This window comes from Gigantopelta aegis, chromosome 10 (assembly GCF_016097555.1).
Source record: "Gigantopelta aegis isolate Gae_Host chromosome 10, Gae_host_genome, whole genome shotgun sequence".
Classification (NCBI taxonomy): Eukaryota; Metazoa; Mollusca; class Gastropoda; order Neomphalida; family Peltospiridae; genus Gigantopelta; species Gigantopelta aegis.
In genome coordinates, this window is record NC_054708.1 from 62306387 (window position 1) to 62320279 (window position 13893).

Genomic DNA, 13893 nt, shown 5'->3' on the forward strand with positions numbered 1-13893 from the left:
GTGAATACTTTTCCAAAGAACAGCTAAACGTCACAGTGGACAATATTAGCAAACTATTTGCGGACATATCAATTAATAAACTTGGCTACACAATTTTCATTCATTCTTGATTGACTTTGAGCTATAAAGTTCATAAGTTACATCATAAAAAATTATATAAATACACAAATACACGACATAATACTAGACCTAAGCGCACAAACAACAAGGCATGGTTCGGCAATCATTGCAGGTTATTTAGAAGAAAATACATGGAGGCCAGGACAGCCTACACGAAGCAGAAAGCAACTGATAACAAACAACGACTTCTAAACGCCAGCTAACAGTACAGGAATATAATAATGAAACACTTGACAAGACACAACTGGAAGACTAAACGGAAACTTACAGATCTTAACCAATATGACATACGGGCTTTTTGAAAACTGTTAGAGAAAAAACATAGATGACTGTAATTCACTACCTTTAGAAACACTTTATCAGGTCCCAATTTCACAAAACATCGTAAGCCTAGTTATGCACGTAAACGTAAATCTACGACTAAACCACAATTTGTATTACTATTATAGTACAACAAATATAGATAAAAGTACACGTATGTCATTTTCTTTTGTCCTTAAAATACTCCATCTTCTGTAATGATGTAATTTTCTGTATGAAATTGACGCCAAACACGTGTAAACGTACGGCCGGTGTAACTGCTAGTCGTAGACGTAAACTTACGATGCTTTGTGAAACAGGCCCCAGTACTTTAAATATTTAAACAGCAGTGATGACTCCACTCCCGAACCAGAATGTACAACAGCGTCCGAAAATATCAGTATATTAAATTCCTCCATATTACAAGAAGAAATACTTACTGTTGTAAAAAACCTTAGGAACAATAAAGCTTCGGGATTAGATAAAATAATCAATGCATATATTAAGCAAACTAGTGATTGTATGAGTCATATATATGTTAAACATTTTAATTTAGTATTTGAAAACGGTATTTTTCCTGTCTCATGGTTAGTTGGTATAATCAAATCAATTTATAAAAGTGGCGATAAAAATAATCCAGAAAATTATAGACCTATTAGTATTACATTACTTAACTGTCTTGGAAAACTCTTTACCGCTGTGTTGAATAATAGACTAAAACTTTATATTAAAACAAATAATATATTATCTGAAATTCGATCAGGATTCAGGAAAAGACTATTCTACAAATGGCCATATCTTCACACTCTATGGACTGATTGAACCGATGAAAGCATGAAAGAGAAACTGTTTTTGTACATTTATATATTTTAGCAAAGCATTTGATTCAGTTTGGAGGATTGGACTTTGGGGTAAATTAATTCAAAATGGTATATATTTTCAAGTAATCTATAATATGTATCAGAACATAAGCCTTTTGTCAGCGCACATAATTCACAAACAGATTTATTTTCTCTGCTATGTTGGCGTCAGACATGGTGAACATTTATCTCCCCTGCTATTCTCCTTGTTTCTTAACGATATTGAAGATACATCTATAATGAATGATTGCCATGGTATCGGTATAAATGAAATGTTCAGTGATTCCTTAATATGTACGCCAATTGTTCTCTTTGTTTTACCCTATGCCGATGACTCCTGGCATCACTAAATGTTTTTGATTCTTATTGAACGAAATGGAAACAGTAAATTGTAAACAGACAAAAGTTTTACTTTTTAATAACAGTAAGAAAGATTGTAGAAAAGTATTTTACCTTGGAAATACGAAGCTTTGTCATGTAGACGTTACAAATATCTTGGTATTATATTCCACAAATCAAAAAGATTTACTAAATGCTATGTACTTCGTTATAAGACAGGACAGATATTATATTTCCCTACGGTGTCAGCTACAATCATTTGACTGCATAGTTTTACCAGTCATTTTATATTGTAGCGAAATTTGGGGTTTCGAAACTATCATCAATAGAAAAACTATATAACCAGTTTTTTAAATTGTTATTACCTGCGAGGAAATCTACACCATTGTACAGCTTATATGGAGAACTTGGACGTTATCCAGTTTGTATCACTGTAACATTAAGAATGGTTTCTTTCTGGTATCGATTAATCAATGGAAAACAGTCCAAGTTATCATTACTAATGTATAAATTATGTACCAAATGATGTGAACAATGATGTTTTCAATCACAAATGGATTATGTTCGTAAACTCAATTTTAGATGATGTTGGTTGTACATATATATGGTCCTCACAGTGCAACGGTATTACTAGTTGTTCCTTGTTGAAAAGATCTATACTTACAATCATGGAATGCTCACGTTAATAATTAATCTAAAGCTTCAAATTATAAATTATAAAAAAATACTGTTGCATTTGAGACATATCTCACACTTACAGAGAAAAAACACTGGTGCCCATTATTACGATTAAGATTTTTAAATCATAATCTTCCTACTGAAACGGGCACCACTAAACAATGGAATATGTCCATTATGTAAAAATTACGACATCGGAGATGAGTTTTATTTTATATGTATGTTGTTGGGTTTTTTGGGCGGGTTTTTGAATTTGTTTTTTAAAGCTGGTGTCGTTAGAAAACGTTCTATATTTTGTAACTTAGTTATGAATACTTTCAAACCCTCTGGCTGATTTTCTGTGTGTTTTTGTATTTATGTATGTTATTGTACTTTCACCATCTTGTTACAATGTATTCTTCTTCTTCGTTCAAATTGGTGAAAATGGTCTCATACAGTGATGAATTGGGCAGTTGTTTGCAGTGTATTGATTGTTTTATGTAAACAGGTTCTTATGTGCCGTACATTACGGTCTTGGTGTAAATAAAAGTAAAGTTTGTTTTATTTAACGACGCCACTAGAGCACATTGATTTTTTATCTTATCATCGGCTATTGGACGTCAAACATATGGTCATTTTGACACTGTTTTTAGAGGAAACCCGCTGTCGCCACATAGGCTACTCTTTTTACGACAGGCAGCAAGGGATCTTTTATTTGCGCTTCCCACAGGCAGGATAGCACAAACCATGACCTTTGTTGAACCAGTTATGGATCACCGGTCGGTGCAAGTGGTTTACACCTACCCATTGAGCCTTGCGGAGCACTAACTCAGGGTTTGGAGTCGGTATCTGGATTAAAAATCCCATGCCTCGACTGGGATCCGAACCCAGTACCTACCAGCCTGTAGACCGATGGCCTGCCACGACGCCACCGAGGCCGGTCTGGTGTAAATAAAGTTCAGTTCAGCATGAATGAAAAGTTAAAATTTGTTTTTGTTTAACGACACCACTAGAGCACGTTGATTTATTAATCATCTGCTACTAGATGTCAAACATTTGATACTTTTTGTTTAACGACACCACTAGAGCACATTGATTTATTAATCATCTGCTACTAGATGTCAAACATTTGATACTTTTTGTTTAACGACACCACTAGAGCACGTTGATTTATTAATCATCTGCTGCTAGATGTCAAACATTTGATACTTTTTGTTTAACGACACCACTAGAGCACGTTGATTTATTAATCATCTGCTGCTAGATGTCAAACATTTGATACTTTTTGTTTAACGACACCACTAGAGCACGTTGATTTATTAATCATCTGCTGCTAGATGTCAAACATTTGATACTTTTTGTTTAACGACACCACTAGAGCACGTTGATTTATTAATCATCTACTACTAGATGTAAAACATTTGATACTTTTTGACTCGTAGTCTTAGAGGAATCCCGCTACATGTTTTTTCCGTTAGCAGCAACAGATCTTTTACATGCACCATCCCACAGACAAAATTGCACATACCATGACCTTTGATATGTCAGTCGTGGGGCACTGTGTGGAACGAGAAATAGCCCACCGACAAGGAGCGATACCAATCCGACCGCGCATCAAGCGAGCGCATTACCACTGGGCTACGTCCGCCCGAATGAATGAATGAATGAAAGAAAGAAAGAAAGAAAGAGAAAGAAAGAAAGAAAGAAAAGAAAGAATGAAAGAAAGAAAGAATGAATATTACCACAAAAAAATACCTCGGCTACAGGTTATCAAACAAAGGTGAAAGATATTTTACTTGAATTCTCTCGCTGGCGTTGGCGTGCGTCTGTCAGAAAACGGTTAGCTACATTTTTCCGTACAGTAAATACGCTAAATTATGACAGGCAGGATAGCACACACCTAAGCTGCTAAGACTGAACTGGAAAAATAACACTATCGATTTTAGACGTAAAGGCTTAATCAATACCGTATAGCTTCTGAAGGACGTACTTTTACTGTTTGCTAAAAATGTATGCATTTGGGATAACTATACAAACACTAAAGTCATGTTCAGGAGGCTGTGTGCTCGCGACCAATTTGTCTGGTACCGTCGTCTTCTACCATATCACAGTCATCTAACGTTAGTCGCAAAAACCAGTCTAGTGAGCGACCGCATTCGCTCGTCCACCTGAACATGACTGGTCAACCAGACGCACACTGGATTTGCTAGAATTGATAAATTAGGCAAGAAGTTGTAGGCAATGTGTAATTTTAGTAGTCAAACGCTGTAATAGCCACACTATTTTACTGTGTCTAATAACTAGAGAAAGTGCCTTTAAAGTTAGTGCTGACTGTCCAATTCTATCGTCATTTCTGACGCCATATAACCGTAAATAAAATGTGCTGAGTGCGTCGTTAGATAAAACATTTCCTTCCTTCTATCGTCATTTGAAAGGTTGCAGTATTTTCATCAGTATGGGAGACAACTCCTGGTATGCTTCACCCAGCTTGAACAGATTAAAGCTTATTAAGCAAATTTATCACATCTATCATATACAAGGCTAGCCCGAGTACTCTGGTCGTAAGAGAGCAAGACGGACATTTGGACAGTTATGACGCTCTCATTAGACAAGCATTTGGACAGTTATGACGCTCTCATTAGACAAGCATTTGGACAGTTATGACGCTCTCATTAGACAAGCATTTGGACAGTTATGACGCTATCATTAGACAGACATTTGGACAGTTATGACGCTCTCATTAGACAGGTATTTGGACAGTTATGACGCTCTCATTAGACAACCATTTGGACAGTTATGACGCTCTCATTAGACAGGCATTTGGACAGTTATGACGCTCTCATTAGACAGGCATTTGGACAGTTATGACGCTCTCATTAGACCAGCATTTGGACAGTTATGACGCTCTCATTAGACAGGCATTTGGACAGTTATGACGCTCTCATTAGACAAGCATTTGCACGATTATGACGTTCTCATTAGACAAGCATTTGGACAGTTATGATTAGACAGGCATTGGACAGTTATGACGCTCTCATTAGGCATGCATTTGGACAGTTATGACGCTCTCATTAGACCAGCATTTGGACAGTTATGACGCTCTCATTAGACAGGCATTTGGACGGTTATGACGCTCTCATTAGACAAGCATTTGGACAATTATGACTCTCTCATTAGACAAGCATTGGGACAGTTATAACGCTCTCATTAGACAAGCATTTGGACAGTTATGACTCTCTCATTAGACAGGCATTTGGACAGTTATGACTCTCTCATTAGACACACCGGCCTCGGTGGCGTCGTGGCAGGCCATCGGTCTACAGGCTGGTAGGTACTGGGTTCGGATCCCAGTCGAGGCATGGGATTTTTAATCCAGATACCGACTCCAAACCCTGAGTTAGTGCTCCGCAAGGCTCAATGGGTAGGTGTAAACCACTTGCACCGACCAGTGATCCATAACTGGTTCAACAAAGGCCATGGTTTGTGCTATCCTGCCTGTGGGAAGCGCAAATAAAAGATCCCTTGCTGCCAATCGGAAGAGTAGCCCATGTAGTGGCGACAGCGGGTTTCCTCTTAGAATCTGTGTGGTCCTTAACCATATGTCTGACGCCATATAACCGTAAATAAAATGTGTTGAGCGTCGTTAAATAAAACATTTCTTTCTTTCTTTCTCTCATTAGACAAGCATTTGGACAGTTATGACGCTCTCATTAGACAAGCATTTGGACAGTTATGACGCTCTCATTAGACAAGCATTTGGACAGTTATGTTTAGACAGGCATTGGACAGTTATGACGCTGTCATTAGACAAGCATTTGGACAGTTATGACTCTCATTAGACAGGCATTTGGACAGTTATGACTCTCTCATTAGACAAGCATTTGGACAGTTATGACGCTCTCATTAGACAAGCATTTGGACAGTTATGTTTAGACAGGCATTGGACAGTTATGACGCTCTCATTAAACAGACATTTAGACAGTTATGTTTAGACAGGCATTGGACAGTTATGACTCTCTCATTAGACAGGCATTTGGACAATTATGACGCTCTCATTAGACAAGCATTTGGACAGTTATGACGCTCTCATTAGACAGGCATTGGACAGTTATGACTCTCTCATTAGACAGGCATTTGGACAGTTATGACGCTCTCATTAGACAAGCATTTGGACAGTTATGACGCTCTCATTAGAGCGTTATAAATGTCCAAATGTCCGTCTAGCTATGCAAGGCTACTGTTCAAGAACTAATCAAATGGTTATGAAGGGGAGGCGTAATTTTTAAAAATATACCTAACCATCCACAATTAAAGTATTTCAACCACATATGTCTCTAGGGGAAATAGGACGTGCCCATGAGGCATAATAAATACGGTGTCTTCCCGTCCAGTGTGATGAGCACTTGGACAACTAATAGCCACTGACTAAACAATCTGCCTGGAAGTCATAACACATACAGTTCTTTCCTTAAATTAAAAGATGGAATGGTCTAACATGCAACTAGGGGTCTAGCCTGCCTCCTTAGGACAGATGTCGATAGATTAATGTGAAGATCAACATAGACTACTAGTGCTCTTTCCGGTGGGCACCAATCGGACGTAGACAATTTGTGGACAATTCACTTGATGTGCGCCTTGCACTAGGCTTTGACATGCAGTTTCTTAGAGAGATTTACAGCAACATTCTTTGGTATATATGTATATATATATATATATGCAAAACTCATTAATTTTTATACATAGTTATTCGTGCTCATGTCCAATTAAGATTCAAGCACGCTGTACTGGGCACACACCTCAGCTATCTGGACTGTTTGTCCAGGACAGAGGGTTACTGGTTAGTTGTTAGCAATACAGAAGTTGGTTTATTGGCCTTACTCATTGAGTCATTAAACTCACTTTGGGTGGAAGTGGGTACCGGGAGGCGAACCCAATACCTGCCAGCCTTATTCACTACACCACTGAAGCCGGTCAGTATAACTCAATTGATTTGTATTTTATATATTTGGTGAGACCTGTTGCACCTCGGTTAAAAGCCGAGACAGTGGCGAGCGAAGTGTTTAGGTGGGGTCGTCACAGAAGAAAAATAACTTTAGAGTAACCCCCCCCCCCCCCCCTCCCCGTTGTCCCCTACCAGCCTCTGCACACACGCCTGGATTGCTTGTTCGTCCCTCTGTCTTTTTGTCTGTCCATTGCGATATCTGTTTAATTTATCCTAAAGGATCTTGAGCAATGCATCTCAGATTTCTAAATAATAACTCGTAGAGCCGTCTTCTGTTTATCGGCACTAGTTAATTACACACCCATTATCGAACCGCGTGTAAAGTCGAGTCGCTTGTAGTTCCACATTTGATTGTCACATATTAATGATCGACTTTTCAGAGACGCAATGAATCACTCGCCGGAACTAGTCAAGTCGAAATTTAACTAATGCAACAACAAAACATATAACGTCATTAACCAACGTTAGTTGGCCCCGACTCCCGTCGGCGGAGAAAAACAGTTCTGCGTTCCCTATTGATCGTGGTTTAGACGCTATCCGATATGGGATGGGCTGAGTCGAAAGAGCGGACCACACTTTGTGAACTCGTAAATGAGGATGAGTATTGATGTAGCGATTGGTGATCTCTATCTGGCAACATGTAACTTGTTTTAGCAGGCATTATCCTGTGCCGACCCCGGCCAGCCAGCTGTTATTTACGTAGCATATGTTCTCATTTAATAACAGTCTAAACCACGGCACTCCTATAACACGTGGTCTTCGTTAAATAATATTATTAGTTATGTAACCCAATAAAATAAATAAAAATCTTGAGTCTTTGAAAATAAAGGTATGTTCTCACGAGGCAATTTATTTTAACACTTTACACTACATGGAATGTTATAATAATATCACAATCCAGCCTTTGTGTATATATGTTGTAGTGTTGCGCAGTATACTACTTACGTGTTATCATATTTGAGGTAGGCCTACAAGTAATTGAAGTGTATCTTTAAAATGTGATCTTTCATCTGTATTCACTGGTTGTTAAAACTTTAAAAAATAATAACCTGAATTTGTTTAGGTGGTCATTCACAGATGAGGACAAATGTGAAAACATAAAAAAAGGTACTAGCTTAAATTCACTATAGCTTAAATCAAGTTGTGGTCGATATAAGCCATACAAACGTTAGTAAACTTAGCAAAAAATCTACTTATATGTGGTATAATACTTTTTTAAAAACAAAATGATTTACACATTTAAATGATATATATATATTAAAGCAAATGATATAAGTATATAATTCAATAAGGCAAATCACTCTCCACAATTATCCTGTATATTATTTATTTTATGTTTATATTTGTATAATGCTGATAAGCTGTAAAAACTTAAAGCAAAAAAAGAAAAACAAGACCCCCCCCAACCCCCCCCCCAAAAAAAAGAAGAAAAGAACACACACACACACCACCACCCCCCCCCCCCCCCCCCCCCCCCGTGTATTTAATGACCCCGATTGCTCGGTTTAACTATTTGATCGATTAATCGAGAACAAATAAAACTTAGCGCATTACAGTTGTTTTCCTTCCAGTTCTATAATGGCTCAGCATGCAGTAATGAATATAGTTAAATTCTGTTTGTGTTTACTATTTATTCAATACATGAATTGTAAGTCACTTGTTACATATCTGTGATAGAATTTACACGAGGAAACGCAACAGTGTTAGAAAGATATAAACACTTATATTATTTTATTCCAACAAACTATAAAATAAATACATTTTTGTCTTATATTATTATTGTTTATGTATTATTAAATTCTGATATAAAGATCTACACCTGAGAAATTATATACAGTGAAAAACAAATCATTTACATTTAACTGATTATTAATCGAATATTGATCGATTGGTACAACCTGATGATCGATCACAAATCCCACCCGCTTTGCGGACCTACTATTATTGATAGAGATATTATACCAACTCGTAAAGATACATTCTCGTCGTACCAAAATTTAATACTAGTACGCAGAATTTAATTACTATTTACCGCGGGATAATCAAGAAACGTTAAAAGGCATTTATCTCAAGGTACATTATTACGACAACCCTAACGGAATAATGGCGGAAGGTCATCATTTTATTCATTAAAGAGAGAGTACTTTACTGCCTCTCCATTAACAATGGGTAATTTGCAACGTAGCAACTACCACTCGAAAATTACATGGAATGGTAAATATATTTCATTATAGGACACTTAACACATCACTTTGATTCCGTCAGGAACCAACAATGTAATTAGGAGCATTTTTATCAAGTTACGCCTTGCCAGAAGATGGCTGTTGTGACTAGTGATTGTCAGGAGCATCGGTGTTCTGGGGTGGAGGGTGCGTAGGCTAAATATAAATAATGATTAACACTGAAAATAGAAGGCAGCGCAGGCGCGTGTGCAGGAAATTGTGCAAGAGGGTGAGCGAAGTTTTTAGTGGAGGGGGGGGGGGGTGTGAGAGGGGGGTCAGGTCATGCTCCCTCGGAAATATATTTAAAAACAAAAGATTTGTGGAAGCAGAAGGGTTCGAACTCTCAATTCCGCGCCCCACCCCCTTGAAGACGCGCCTGCAGCGAGCTACTTAGAGGGCAAGGTGCGTTCTGCGCTATTACGTTTTGTATCGACAACGCTGAAGAGTGCACTGAATCGTAAATGTTCTGAGTGCACTCTGCGATGTTTTTCAGCACCTTAAAGCTACAATATCAGGAATAGTTCTGTAATGTAAAAATAGATCATCAGCTTATGATTCCTTCGATGATGAGCTATTTTTCGATATCTTCTAGATTTTTATCTGCAATCAGGTGCGGATCATTGGAAAGGTGCTTGGGTGCGCATTCCACCCCCTCATCAAATTTCGAAGTGTCCCACACATAGCAAGTGTGTAACAAATAAATAAAATTAATGTATTTGTGTTTCGTGGGGGACATGCAATATCTTCGACGGTTTGGTGTTTTGGGAAAGAAGGAAGGAAATGTTTTATTTAACGATGCACTCAACACATTTTATTTACGGTTATATGGCGTCGGACATATGGTTAAGGACCACACAGATATTGAGAGAGGAAACCCGCTGTCGCCACTACATGGGATACTCTTTTCGATTAGTAGCAAGAGAACTTTTACATGCACCATCCCACAGAAAGGATAGCACATACCACGGCTTTTGATCTACCAGTCGTGGTGCACTGGCTGGAACAAGAAATAGCCCAATGGGCCCACCGACGGGAATCAATCCCAGACCAACCGCGCATCAAACGAACGCTTTACCACTGGGCTACGTCCCACCCCCTTGGGAAAGAACTGCCATACATAATGCATGCTAGTGTACTTTTGAATATTACAGGTGTTCTTTCTAAACGTTGCACCCCTCCCTGGAAAATCCTGCATCCGCTCCTGACAACAGATATCACATTCAATACAAATGTTGTAACACTGATAGTACGACGCATATAGCGATGCGGCTATTTCTCGTTATAGCCAGTGCACCACGACTGGTATAGCAAAGGCCAAGGTATGTGCTATTCTGTCTGTGGGATGATGCATATAAAAGATCCCTTGCTACTAATTTAAAAAATGTAGCGGGTTTCCTCTCTAAGACTATAGGTCAGAATTATCAAATGTTCGACATCCTATAGCCGATGATTAATAAATCTGTGCTCTAGTGATGTCGTTAAACAAAAAATTTCAAATAGTGTAGTTCCTTTTTGCTCTTTAGGAGCCATTCACAAAAATTAACATCATAAAAAACCCACAATTCTTTCAAAAACCCACAAAATGTCGGTTCAAATTATTTTATGTACGCAGAGGGAAGGAGGCAGTAGAAACGCAAAATCTCTGTAGGCCTACTACATTCGTAAAACATCTGCTAATTATTGTAAACGTTCCTTTAGCCTGAGAACTTTCCGATAAGAAATTATGTGTTGAAAGAGATATTTCTGAACGTGCCACTTCTCCTCTATCTCGCTGCCTAACAGTATGGAGATTCGTGAGCACGATGCGTAGCAGAGGTTAAAACTGGTAGCCTGTCTTGTGCCAGACAAATGGAGACGAGATATGCGAATTACATGTGTAGGTAATTGACGATATCTGTTGACAGGAGAAACACACGAGTTTGTTACAACTGTAAGTTGTGTGTGTATTTTACACTAGTAAAAGATGTGATAGAACGAAGGGGGGCGGGGGGGGGGGGGGGGGGGGGGGGGGGGAGAGAGAGAGAGAGAGAGAGAGAGAGAGAGAGAGAGAGAGAGAGAGAGAGAGAGAGAGAGACGGACAGACAGACAGACAGACAGACAGACAGACAGACAGACAGACAGACAGAAAGAGACGGATAGGAGGGAGGGAGAGTGAGAGACATAGAGACAGATAGACAGAGAGAGAGATACAGAGACAGAGAGAAAGAGACAAAGAGAGGCAGACAGACAGAGACAGTAAGTGAGGAAGGAAGGAAATGTTCTAGTTAACGACGCACTCAACACATTTTATTTACGGTTATATGGGGTCAGACATATGGTTAAGGACCACACAGATATTGGGACAGGAAACCCGCTGTCGCCACTTCATGGGCTACTCTTTTCGATTAGCAGCAAGGGATCTTTTTATGCACCATCCCACAGACAGGGTAGTACATGTCACAGCCTTTGATATACCAGTCGTGGTGCACTGGCTGGAACGAGAAATAATCCTAGACCGACCGCGTATCGAGCGAGCGCTTTTTCACTGGGCTGCGTCCCGCCCTCCAGTAAGAGAGAGACACACAGGTAAAATTAAAGTTTGTTTTGTTTAACGACACCACTAGAGCACATTGATTTATTAATCATCGGATATTGGATGTCAAACATATGGTCATTTTTTACACAGTCATAGAGAGGAAACCCGCTACATTTTTCCATTAGTATCAAGGGATCTTTTATATGTATTATCCCACAGACAGAATAGCACATGCCACGGCTTTTGATATACCAGTTGTAGTGCACTGGAACGAGAAATAGCCCAACTGACGGGATCGATCCTAGACCGACCGTGCACCAAGCAAGCGCTTTACCACTGGGGTAAACAGACAGACAGGTAGAGAGACGGAGTCAAACAGACACACACACTGAGAGAGAGAGAGAGAGAGAGAGAGAGAGAGAGAGAGAGAGAGAGAGAGAGAGAGAGAGAGAGAGAGAGAGAGAGAGAGAGAGAGAGAGAGAGAGAGAGAGAGAGAGAGAGAGAGAGAGAGAGAGAGAGAGAGAGAGAGAGAGAGAGAGAGAGAGAGAGAGAGTGTGAGTGTGTGTGTGTGTTAACTGGGTATACTGTCTTCTGATATTGGCTTTATCCTGCAAAGGTCAGAATGGCGAATGCCGCGAAGCTCGTCCACTTAGTGTTAAAGTAGTTCCGTCCCAAAAAGCTATATTTTTGGTCAGTAGCCGAAAGTATAGAACTACATCATACCTTGCCAATATATCAATATATATATATATAACGTACCCGGACAAAATATTCCACTTTGCTTTCGTTAAGACTCGCGGCGGGTTTATCCAGTTTTCACAAATAATTTCTACAAATTGACTTTGTCTTAACGGTAGATCAATATGATTGTGGTTTGTAATTAGACGTTTTTATGGACTGGACGATTGGGGATTAGGGAAGATTGATTGCGACTCTTTCATCCTGAGTGGGTTCCGAGACGTTCTGGTCAGTGGGGATAACACTAGGCTGTCTGTATTTCACTCGGTCAAGAAATACACTGCGCCAGTCTTTGTTTAAAAGACTCTTCTCTCTCTCTCTCTCTCTCTCTCTCTCTCTCTCTCTCTCTCTCTCTCTCTCTCTCTCTCTCTCTCTCTCTCTCTCTCTCTCTCTCTCTCTCTCTCTCTCTCTCTCTCTCTCTCTCTCAGTATCTTTCTTTATCTATATCTATGTCTTTCGTCTCCGTCACTCCATTCTGTCTGAAATGAAGTTACTACACCAACTATTGCTATCTTCTCTTCTCTGTCACACACTCTATATCTTTCTTTATCTTTGTCTGTATGTCTTTCCTCTCCATCCCATAACCTCATTCCTTTCACTCTTCCTATCTTTCAAATTAAATTACTACTGCTCTCTCCACCCTCTCCCCCTTTGTATTCTCTTTTTCTCGCGGTATCTTTCTTTGTGTTTTCCCTCCTCTCTCTCATACACCCCCACCCTCTCTCTCTCTCTTTCTTTGGAATTAATTTACAATTGCAACAACTGCTAGGACTACTTCTTCATATGTGTGAAGCAGGATATGCCCATCTTTTACTAATGCCTGATAGCATCAGTTTTCTGTAGTGGTTTATACCTGTATTCTGTTTCACTCCTGTTGAAATATCCATTTGGCTCTAGTTATAGAAATACAGTTTTCATATTTATTGTAGGGCTCGAAATTAAGAATTTGATACCCATGGCAACTGAATTCAAATATATATTGCCGCCAATCGGAAAGCGCATCCATTATGGGTGCAGCAAGTTTCTTCTCTCGTATTGGATACTTTTTTGCAGTTTACATTTTTACTTAATTTTCATGCTGACGAGAAGGCTGTTCAAAGCAGATAACATGCTTTATATGTGTATATGTATACACAGAAA

General features: G+C 39.1%; 1 protein-coding gene across 2 annotated transcripts in view; it reads right to left on the minus strand.

Moving 5' to 3' along the window:
- The window catches only part of LOC121384479 (protein lev-9-like), a 64473-nt gene that overhangs the window by 32703 nt on the left and 17877 nt on the right, over positions 1-13893 (minus strand). The gene's annotated exons all lie outside the window — the stretch shown is intronic.